Source organism: Thamnophis sirtalis, unplaced genomic scaffold, assembly GCF_051295495.1.
Source record: "Thamnophis sirtalis isolate CommonGarterSnake01/CBP01778 unplaced genomic scaffold, rThaSir2_p1.2 scaffold_8, whole genome shotgun sequence".
NCBI classification, from domain to species: domain Eukaryota; kingdom Metazoa; phylum Chordata; class Lepidosauria; order Squamata; family Natricidae; genus Thamnophis; species Thamnophis sirtalis.
In genome coordinates this window covers 10,207,866-10,217,865 of record NW_028261388.1, presented here as the reverse complement: position 1 = coordinate 10,217,865, position 10,000 = coordinate 10,207,866, and positions in this window count along the sequence as shown.

Here is a 10,000-nt window from a genome sequence, read left to right as displayed (position 1 = left end):
ACAAATACAATAGCAGAGCTGGAAGGGACCTTGGAGGTCTTCTAGTCCAACCCCCTGCCTAGGCAGGAAACCTTATACCATTTCAGACAAATGGCTACCCAACATCTTCTTAAAGGCTTCCAGTGTTGGGGCATTCACAACTTCTGGAGGCAAGCTGTTCCACTGATTCATTGTTCTAACTGTCAGGAAATTTCTCCTCAGCTCTAAGTTGCTTCTCTCCTTGATTAGTTTTCACCCATTGCTTCTTGTTCTATCCTCTGGTTCCTTGGAGAATAGCTTGACTCCCTCTTCTTTGTGGCAACTCCTGAGATATTGGAAGACTGTTATCATGTCTCCCCTGGTCCTTCTTTCCATTAAAGTAGACATAGCCAGTTCCTTCAACCGTTCTTCATATGTTTTAGTCTCCAGTCCCCTAATCCTCTTTGTTGCTCTTCTCTTTCTAGAGTCTCCACATCTTTAAGCAAATGTAACATGCACAATTTAATGCAGATTTTTTTCCCACAGGCTTTTTAAATGTGCAGAGTGTCTTTAGTGGAATGGACAAGAAATCAGATTCATAAATGATTCAGCTATAAATAAGCTGATCCTTTATTTTCCTCCAAAAGAGAGCTATGCATACAGGCAGTGTTAACCTGACAATGTAAGAACGGTAAAATCTAACTCAGTGGTTTGTTTCTAAGAAGAGCCATTTTATATGCTCCTGGGCTTCCAAATGCGATGGAAATGTTAATTATAATCTTATAATAATCCAATAGAAGAGAATAATTGTAAGTCAGATAATATTTCCAGCTATCTGAAATGTGAAGTCCTGGGTGCTTCCTGAGTTTGATTGTTCGTTAGTGGACATTTCATTACCCAACTAGATAACATGATCAGTGATTACTGAACATCTGCAGGAAAACAACCGAGCTCAGAGAGCACCACGGACCTCACTGTTACTTATCCATATCCTCTTTCTGCCACAACGTTCCCCCTTGTAGGTGCTGTGGTTAGGGAGACGGTACAGCTCTGCCTTTGTATTTGGTCACCACAATATATAAGAAAAGTTGTTTAGACTCTGGAAAGAGTGCAGAAAAAGTGACAAAGTTGATTGCGGGCTGAAGGCTAAAACATATGAAAATTGTTTGCAGGAATTGGGTACGCCTAGTCTAGGGAAAAGAAGGACTAGGGGTGCCATGATAGCAGCGTTCCAATCAGTGGTGGGTTGCTAATCCCGTTCCAACCGGTTTGGTTGGAATGGGGCCGGCGGCGTCCTTGTGCACGCGCGCAGTTCACGCATGCGTCTTAGCGCCTGCGCGATGCTCCAGCTGCTCGCGGAGACTCGCGCAGGCGCTGTATGTGCCATCCAGCTGCTCATGGAGAATCGCGCAGGCGCTGTATGTGCCATGCACCTGCGTGGAAGCACAGAAACCTTCAAAGACCGGTAAGGAGCACAGGCGGGCGGGTGGGCCCTTCGCCGTTCCCGGAAGTTACTTACTTCCGGGTTCGCTGACCAACCGGTTCGCGGGGACCGCCGTGAACCGGTTGAAACCCACCCCTGGTTCCAATATCTCAGGGGTTGCCACAAAGAAGAGGAAGTCAAGCTATTCTCCAAAGCACCTGAAGCCAGGACAAGAAGCAATGGATGGAAACTGGACAAAGAGAGAAGCAACCTAGAACTTAACGTAACCCAAGGAGAAACTTCCGGATAGTAAGAACAACCAACCAGTGGAACAACTTGTCTGCAAAGTTATCGATGCTCCAGCACTGGAGGCTTTTAAGAAGGGACTGGACAATCATTTGTTATAGCATATGAATAAAGCAGTGATGGCAAACCTTTTTGGCACCGAGAAAAGGTTGCAAGGAAATGTTGCACGCATGCTCGTTGGGGCCATGCTCTGGAAAAGACAAACTTCCAGGTTCTAGTGCACATGAGCATTGATGAACAGCTGGCCGGTGCGCATGCATGGGCTGGTTTTTGGCACTGCTGCGCGCACGAAGGGATCACGTTCCAGAAAAGCCGAGCTTCCAGATTCTGGTGAGCATACACAACCGACAATCAGCTGACCAGCACATATCTGCACACTGGTTTTCAGCATTGCTGCACGCACGAAGGACAGCTGATCGTTGCTTGTGCATGCCTGCCAGAAACCCAGAAGATAAACAGACAAGACCCCATGTTCTGGGCAATAGCAATAGCAATAGCAGTTCGACTTATATACTGCTTCATAGGGCTTTCAGACCTCTCTAAGCGGTTTACAGAGTCAGCATATCGCCCCCACAGTCTGGGTCCTCATTTCACCCACCTCGGAAGGATGGAAGGCTGAGTCAACCTTGAGCCGGTGAGATTAGAACCGCTGAACTGCACATAACAGTCAGCTGAAGTGGCCTGCAGTACTGCACTCTAACCACTGCACCACCTCGGCTCCAGACAAATGGTCTGGAACATGGCTTCACGTGCCCCTTTGGGCAGGCGTGCCATAGGTTCACCATCATGGGTATAGGGTCTCCTGCTTGAGCAGGGGGTTGGGCTAGAAGGCCTCCAAGGTCCCTTCCAACTCTATTATTCTGTATATTGCTTCGCTCAGCCCAAACCTGAATCAGCGCGGTGTTGTTAAGCTAAAGAAAGAAGAACCAGACGAAGCCAGACAAAGGAGTGGAGAGGGACGCACCCAACCAGACAGAGGTGAGACAGTCGGTATCATCTATCAGTCAAAAGGAGGAAAGTCGGGTCTGTGGGTGAGCTCTGATGATCATCCTGTTCAAAATCCAGATTTTTCAATACATCGCCATACCAGGATTCTTTACCGTCTTAATTTATATGTGGGTCATAAATGAAACCCGTATGCCTTATCTCCTGTGACTGAAAGCTGAAAATGGAAGGAGGGTAGAGAATCAACGAAGCCCTGAACTTGTGCGTAACGTTATAATGGGAGGCCCCTCAAGGGATCCCACTGGAATCTTCCTCTTTGCACTCGTTTTAAAACAGATGACTCCGAGACCATTTCCCATCTCTAATGATGCTCCCTCCCTCTCTGGATGGTGCTAAATCAAACTGCCAAGGGTGAGATCCCTGGGGCTGAAGAAGCAAGAGTTTAAGCCTTCATTTGTTTTCTTCAGGTATAAACGGGATATGCCAAAGGGCAAGGAGTTTTAATTGCTCAGAGACCCTTTGGATTTACCAGGGTGGGTCATCAGTCACGGCTTCGCTTTTTGGATTCCGCTAATATTTTCCATGTGCTCCATGGCTGACACACTATAATTTCCACAGGCAAAAACAACAGGAACGGCCATTTTAACCGAATCTAAGGTAATTTAGAAGAAGAAGAAAACTTCATGCAGATAGGGACTGTAGCAGAGGTGGTATTCAGCAGGTTCTGACCAGTTCTGGAGAACCGGTAGCGGAAATGTTGAGTACTTCAGAGAACTGGTAAATACTACCTCTGGCTGGCCCCGCCCCCTTCTATTCTCTGCCTTCCGATTCCTGGCTGATCGGGAGGGAATAGGGATTTTGCAGTAACCTTCCCCTGGAGTGGGGAGGGAATGGAGATTTCACAGTATCCTTCCACTGCCATGCCCACCAAGCCACACCCACCAAGCCATGGCATACCCACCATGCCATGCCCACCAAGCCATGCCATACCCACCAAGCCAGGCCCACAGAACCAATAGTAAACATTTTTGAATCCCACCACTGGACTGCAACATTGTCCATGGGGTCGCGATGGGTCAGACACGACTTCGCAACTAACAACAACAACTATCTCATCCTAGAAGGTTCAAAACAGTAAAAACAAAAATAAAACAAACGTGGAATAAATAGGAATTTATCTGGAAGGAATGGTTAGAAAATTTGGACTATCTCTCGTTCTCTTGAAAGCTCCATTTTTGTTGCATTTTTCCCTCCATTTGGGTGGGTTAATATTTGTTAACTTTCATGTAATGACAGCTGGGTTATATTTTCCCTATATCTTAGTTGTTTAGTCCTCGACTTACGACCACAACTGAGCCAAAAGAATCAGTTGCTAAGTGGGACAGTTGTTAACTGAGTTTGACTGGAAAAATTATAGTCAACTGCTTGTTTTCACATGTGTTTTGGAGTTGTGGTGTGTAATCAGCACATAATTACCTATTCTGAGGGGAGCGGGTTTAAATCAGAAGAAATAGAAAAAAAAACATCAACCGAAACAAAACCAAACATTATTTTGAGGGGGGTTTTAATGTAAAAATAATGAATGTTTACTTTATTGAAAAAAAAATTGCATATAAACTGGATTTCTTATTAAAATGATCTAAGGTACATTAGGAGGAGAGAATTGTGTATAAAAGGAAACGTAGGTTTTTGTGGTGGTGGTGTTTTTTTAATCCTAGGTAATCTGACAGGGAAAATCTTCTGGGGAAGAAATAAATGGGGGCCTAGTTCATAAGATGACACTCAACAGAAAATTAGCAGTCTCTAGTGTCCCCGGGCAGATTTGTTCATCGAAACCTTTCCCCTCTTTTCAGTAAATTGATGGCAAAAAGAAGAACCATAAGGGACCAAAGACTCAATTTCTGATCTGATTTTAACATTTATGACTGGCTTCCTTGATCCACACCAAGACTTTCGAAATGCCCCGAATTAATCAAAGACTTTTTCGTTGGCTGGCAAGGCATAGGGCCGTGATGGCGAACAAATGGCATTCGTGCCAGAGGTGGCACGCAGAGCCCTCTCTCTGGGCATGGATGTTGTTGCCATCTGCTCTTTTGGTTTCCAGTGCCCATGGTTTACAGCTGGTTTTTGCAGGTGCCCCGGAGCACCAGAAAACAGCTTGAAAACAGCCTGAAAAATGGTCAAAAAGGCCAAAAAAAACCCCACACCATTTTCAGGGTTATTTTCAGGCTGGTTTTGGCCTGAAAATCAGTCTGAAAACAGCCCAGAAACAGCCCCCAAAATGGCCAAAAAACAGGCACGCATGTGGCAGCCGGTAGCTGGTCTTCAGGATTTTGGTGCTCCGATGTACGCACATGCATATACCTTCCAGCACTGGTGGGTTTCAAATTTTTTTAGAACTTCTTCTGTAGGTGTGGCCTGCTTTGTGGGAGTGGCTTGCTGGCCATGTGACCGGGTGGGAGTGGATTTCCAGCCATGTGACTGGGTGGGAGTGGCTTGACAGCCATGTGACCATGTAGGTGTGGGCAACTTGTAAAATGTGGTGAAACTCACTTAACAACGCTCTTGCTTAGAAGCCAAAATGTTGACTCAGAAACTCTGGCATTTGAAGCACACAAGTCTTAAAGCTGTCAAGTTACAAGACCCTTGCACCCCTAACCCTTTAGAAAAAAAACCCCAGGGGTGTTCAAACTTGACAGCTTTAAGACTTCTGGACTTCAACTCCCAGAATTCCTCCTCCAGTCATGTTGGTTCAGAAACTCTGGCATTGAAGTGTGCAAGCCTTAAAGCTATCAAGTTAAAAGACCCTTGGAACCCTAACCCTTTAGAAAAAAAACCCCAGGGGTGTTCAAACTTGACAGCTTTAAGACTTGTGCACTTCAACTCTCAGAATTCCTCCTCTCGCTCTTCATCTTGATGATGTGCGGACGGGCGGGAGGAGGGAGCTGGAACCGGTTCTAAACGGCACTGTAGATTTGTGGAACCTCTTCTATAGAAGAGGTTAGAACTGGCAGGAATCCACCCCTGCCTTCCAGTTTGTGCACTCGGTATTGAAAAGGTTTGCCATCCCTGGCATAGGGGATTCTGGAAGAAAGAGTTAAGAGCTTGCCTGAGGCTGAATATGGGGTGGAAGGAGGCTATAAAAATAAAACTCTTCTTCTATTAAAGGTAGACTGAAACCAGATTCTGGTTTCTAAAAATCCCAGTGACCACCTAATGCAGTTGTGAAAGGTGACACCACCGGCTGGTGTCTCCAGGACTGGTTCATTGCCTCTGCACGGTGTGTGTGTGTGTGTGTGTGTGTGTGTGTGTGTGTGTGTGTGTGTCTTTAAGTCAAAGGGTCATGACCTGTGGCGAGAAAGTCTGGTCTGAAACAGTCCCTAGAGCTTTATCCAGGAGAACCATTAAATTCTGACAGCAAAGAAGAGCTACTGATTTTCAATCACCTTCCACATTGTTTTCCTTTTGGCTCTTCTTCCTCTGCTCCGACTCACCTCTTTCTTTTTTTTACTGCCGTGACTCGACTTCCTCCTTGCATTTATCTAGCTATTGTTCTGACCGAGGCTTCCCAAAAGCACGAAGCCCAATCCTTGTCCCGATAAAAACCCTTTTATTTAGGTTAAAGGGAATTCTTCTCCAGCAAAGTCGCGGCAAACGGTCTTTCAAGAGATTTCATAACTATAGACCTTTATCGGGCTTGGAGAGCTGCCAGGCTGATATCTTCCAGCGACACACACACACTGCTTTTGGTGCAGTTTTTTCGCCTTCCCCAGTCTCCAGAGGCTTTCTAGTAGCCTGGGGAGGGCGAAAACAGCCCCCATCCCACCCCCAGACACCCTCTTTAGGCTTCAGGAGTTTCCTACATACAAACTGGAAGTTTGGGAATTGTAACTTTTGGTTTGTCAATTGGGCCAATGTTCGACCTCCGTAGCCTTCAGGGGCCTTCAGGAGGCTTCCCTGAAGGCTCCGGAGGGCAAAAATCATCCCTATGGCCAAACCAGAAGTCAGTTCCCAAACTTCCGGTTTGGCCGTAAGGCCAGTTTTTCATGCTCCGGAGGCTTCAAGGAAGCCTCTAGAAGGCGAAAATGGCCTCAAAAGAAGGCCAACGTCAGCTGACAGGGCAGCGCCTCGCGTGCCCTAATAAATGGCTCAGCGTGCCACCTGTGGCATGCGTGCCATAGGTTCGCCATCACGGAGCAAAACCATTTCAGACAAATGGCTCTCCAGTCTTTTCTTTATATAGCAGTAGACTTATATACCGCTTCATAGGCCTTTCAGGCCTCTCTAAGCGGTTTACAGAGAGTCAGCATATTGCCCCCAACAATCTGGGTCCTCATTTTACCCACCTCGGAAGGATGGAAGGCTGAGTCAACCCTGAGCCGGTGAGATTTGAACCGCTGACCTGCTGATCTAGCAGTAGCCTGCAGTGCTGCATCTAACCACTGCGCCACCTTGGCTCCTTTAAAGCCTCCAGTGGATGTGGGAAGGAAATGAAACTTTTTTTCTGCATTAAATAGGTTTGTTCTTATGGCTCGTTTATATTATTATATACAAGTTAAAAAGATGAGGTTTGATGCTATTATCTTATTCTACTGCACCCAAAGGAGTCAGAAGTCAACAGGTATTTTTGTATATAAAGTTTTTTTCTATTTTTTGTTCTCTATATACAATTATAGGTATACATGGTTATTATTATTTTTGTACATTCATGGTTCTTATACATTTGTCATTCCATTTATAGAATTATACTATTCCATTTGGGTTGCTTTGTTTACCATCCCTCGCTTGTTTTGACTCCACCTTCTTCTCCCTTTCTTTTCTCCCTCCCTTCCTTCTCTACTTCCTTCTTTCCTCCTTTCCCTTCCTTCTTCCCTTACCTCTCCCCTCCTCCTCTCTTTGTCTTCCCCTTCCTACCCTTTCTCCTTCTCTCTTTTTCTCCTTCTCCCTTCCATCTTCCTCTCTATCTTCCTTCCCTCCTCTTCCTCTCATCTCCTCTCCCCTCTTCCTTTCTCTCCTTCCCTCCCTTCTCTACTTTCTTCTTTAGAAGTCAACAGTTTTTCTTTCTTTTTTCTGTTACCTTACACTTTTCTCTTTCTCTTTTTCTCCCTTATTTTTCCATCATTTTCTTTAGTATTTTTGTATTTTATATTGCATTTGGATGAACAATTTAAACAATTAAATTTAAAAAAAGCCCCACAATGATGGAGCACTCACAACCTCTGAAGGTTGATTGTCCTCACCATTAGGAAATACACTATGTAGTGTACCTTATTCTCCTTAGGTTGCTTCTCTCCTTGATTAGTTTCTGTCAGAATATTCATGAGTGGCAGAGACATGGTAACAAGGTCAGTCAATGAATAGGCATAGCAACAGATCAGCCAATGGGAGCTGAAACTGATTGGAGCCTGGGCGTGGTTTAGCCCTGCAGCTCTGAATGCTGTGCTGAGAATTGAAACTGAAACAAGTCTGGTCCAGTCTGTCTGCAACTCGGAACTGAAACTGTTCTCTGCTGTTCTCTCCTCTCCACCACGTTGGAAGAATCTGCCGTTGGTATTGTACATTTATTCACGTGTTATGATGTATATAAAGAAGTTAATGAATCCTGCTGAATCAGTCACCTATGTGTGCTTTCTGGATGTGATTTTTGCAACAAACTCTGACAGTTTCCAATTATTTTTCTAACACAGAAACACCAATGACTGAGGGAAGATGGAACTTACAGGCAATAGGAGAAGGGTGTAGAGAAACATTTTGGGATGCATCCTGCTGTGCTTCAGATTGTGGGCTTGTCCCGGAGCCAGTGAACCAGGCAACATGGTAAAAGTGTGAAAGAAATTGGCAGGCATTTCCAGCAAATGAAAAATGGGAGACAAGGGAAAACAGGAAACTGAAAAAAATTGTAAATCCACACAGATAGTTATGGTGAGAAAGCAATAAGAAGGTTTTTTATTTAAAAAAAACAAAAAAACAAAAGTCCCTCAGGAGAAAATTTCTTGCAACAATAGCAGATTCAAAACAGATCAGGCTGAAAAAAGGAAGCTATTTTTCCAGATGTTCCGAGAGTCGTGAGATTAGTAGCCAAGGAAAAGCAAATGGGTAATTGTAATAATGACCACATTTTCATAAGAAGGAGAAAACACAAGTGAAGGGAAAGGGACTGAGAGAGTTACAAGTAAAGAAAGTTGCCTCATCTGGAGATGGACGAGACCGATAAGTGATAAGTTACACACACTGAGACTAATTTGGGAAGACAACCTTAAAACACTAAAGAGAACATCGTATGTGCCGATTGGACAACATGCATTTTAGACAGGATGACTATCCCCTTTGGAAAATTTGAATTGAAAAATCATCACCTCGAAACAAACACAATCAGCAATGTCATTTTCAAACATTTAGATCCATTGATTGAAAACATTCGGTTCTCTTTATGTGTGTGTGTGTGTGTGTGTGTGTGTGTTTTATAATGTGATGATGGAAGTACCACCTGCAAGATTTAATTTCGGATAAGAATATAATGAGCCTGTGCAATTAATCAAATGCAGAATATTTCCCAGGAAAAGCATTTGGCCTTAGGCCAGGAAAATAAAAAAAATGATTAGGGGGAAGAAGCAGCTAAGATCTAGGGAGGCAGAAAACAGCCTCAATTCCTTGCTGCAACTTTCACCCTGACATCTGACAACGTCACATCAGCGGAATTCAAAGGCGGAAAAGAGCATACAGTGAAGGAAATAGAATAATGAACTTCAGAAAGTGATAGAAAAAATTGTTTCGGGAGATATTGCCCAGACATACCAGATATTGGAACAATTATTTTACCCCTGTTAATGTCAAGCACTGGGGAAAATTGAGAGATTCGGGCAGTTCAAATGAGTATAAAGATTTATTGCAGGCTAAAGTTCTCTATATGAATCTGGCCAACTAACGGTTAAGGGAAATGAGCGGGAGATAAGAAAGCCATTCAAGATGGCCTGGACTTAGATCTCTTGCAGGCATGCAGGGATTCATGACTTAAGATGAGTTTGACCCCCTCGGACTCAGCCTGGTCATCTCCTAGAGTAAATCTGTCTTAGCAAAATATACTTAGACAAACATGTTTCATAAGTTTGTTATGATTTGAGACTGAAAACAACATCAAACCTAAAAGAGGAATGGTTCTGTAAATAGTAAATTGAGAAAAATATATAATAACAAGAGATAATTCTTGTGGATGCCATTTCAACCCTCTAAAACTGACAGTTCAGTTATTTTAACTTTTTTTTCAAACATTTTATTAGTTTATCAGAATATCAAATACAAAAGAAAAATGAAAATAATGAGAAAATAGGAAAAGGAGAAGAGAATTTTTTATTTTTTTTTATTTTTGCT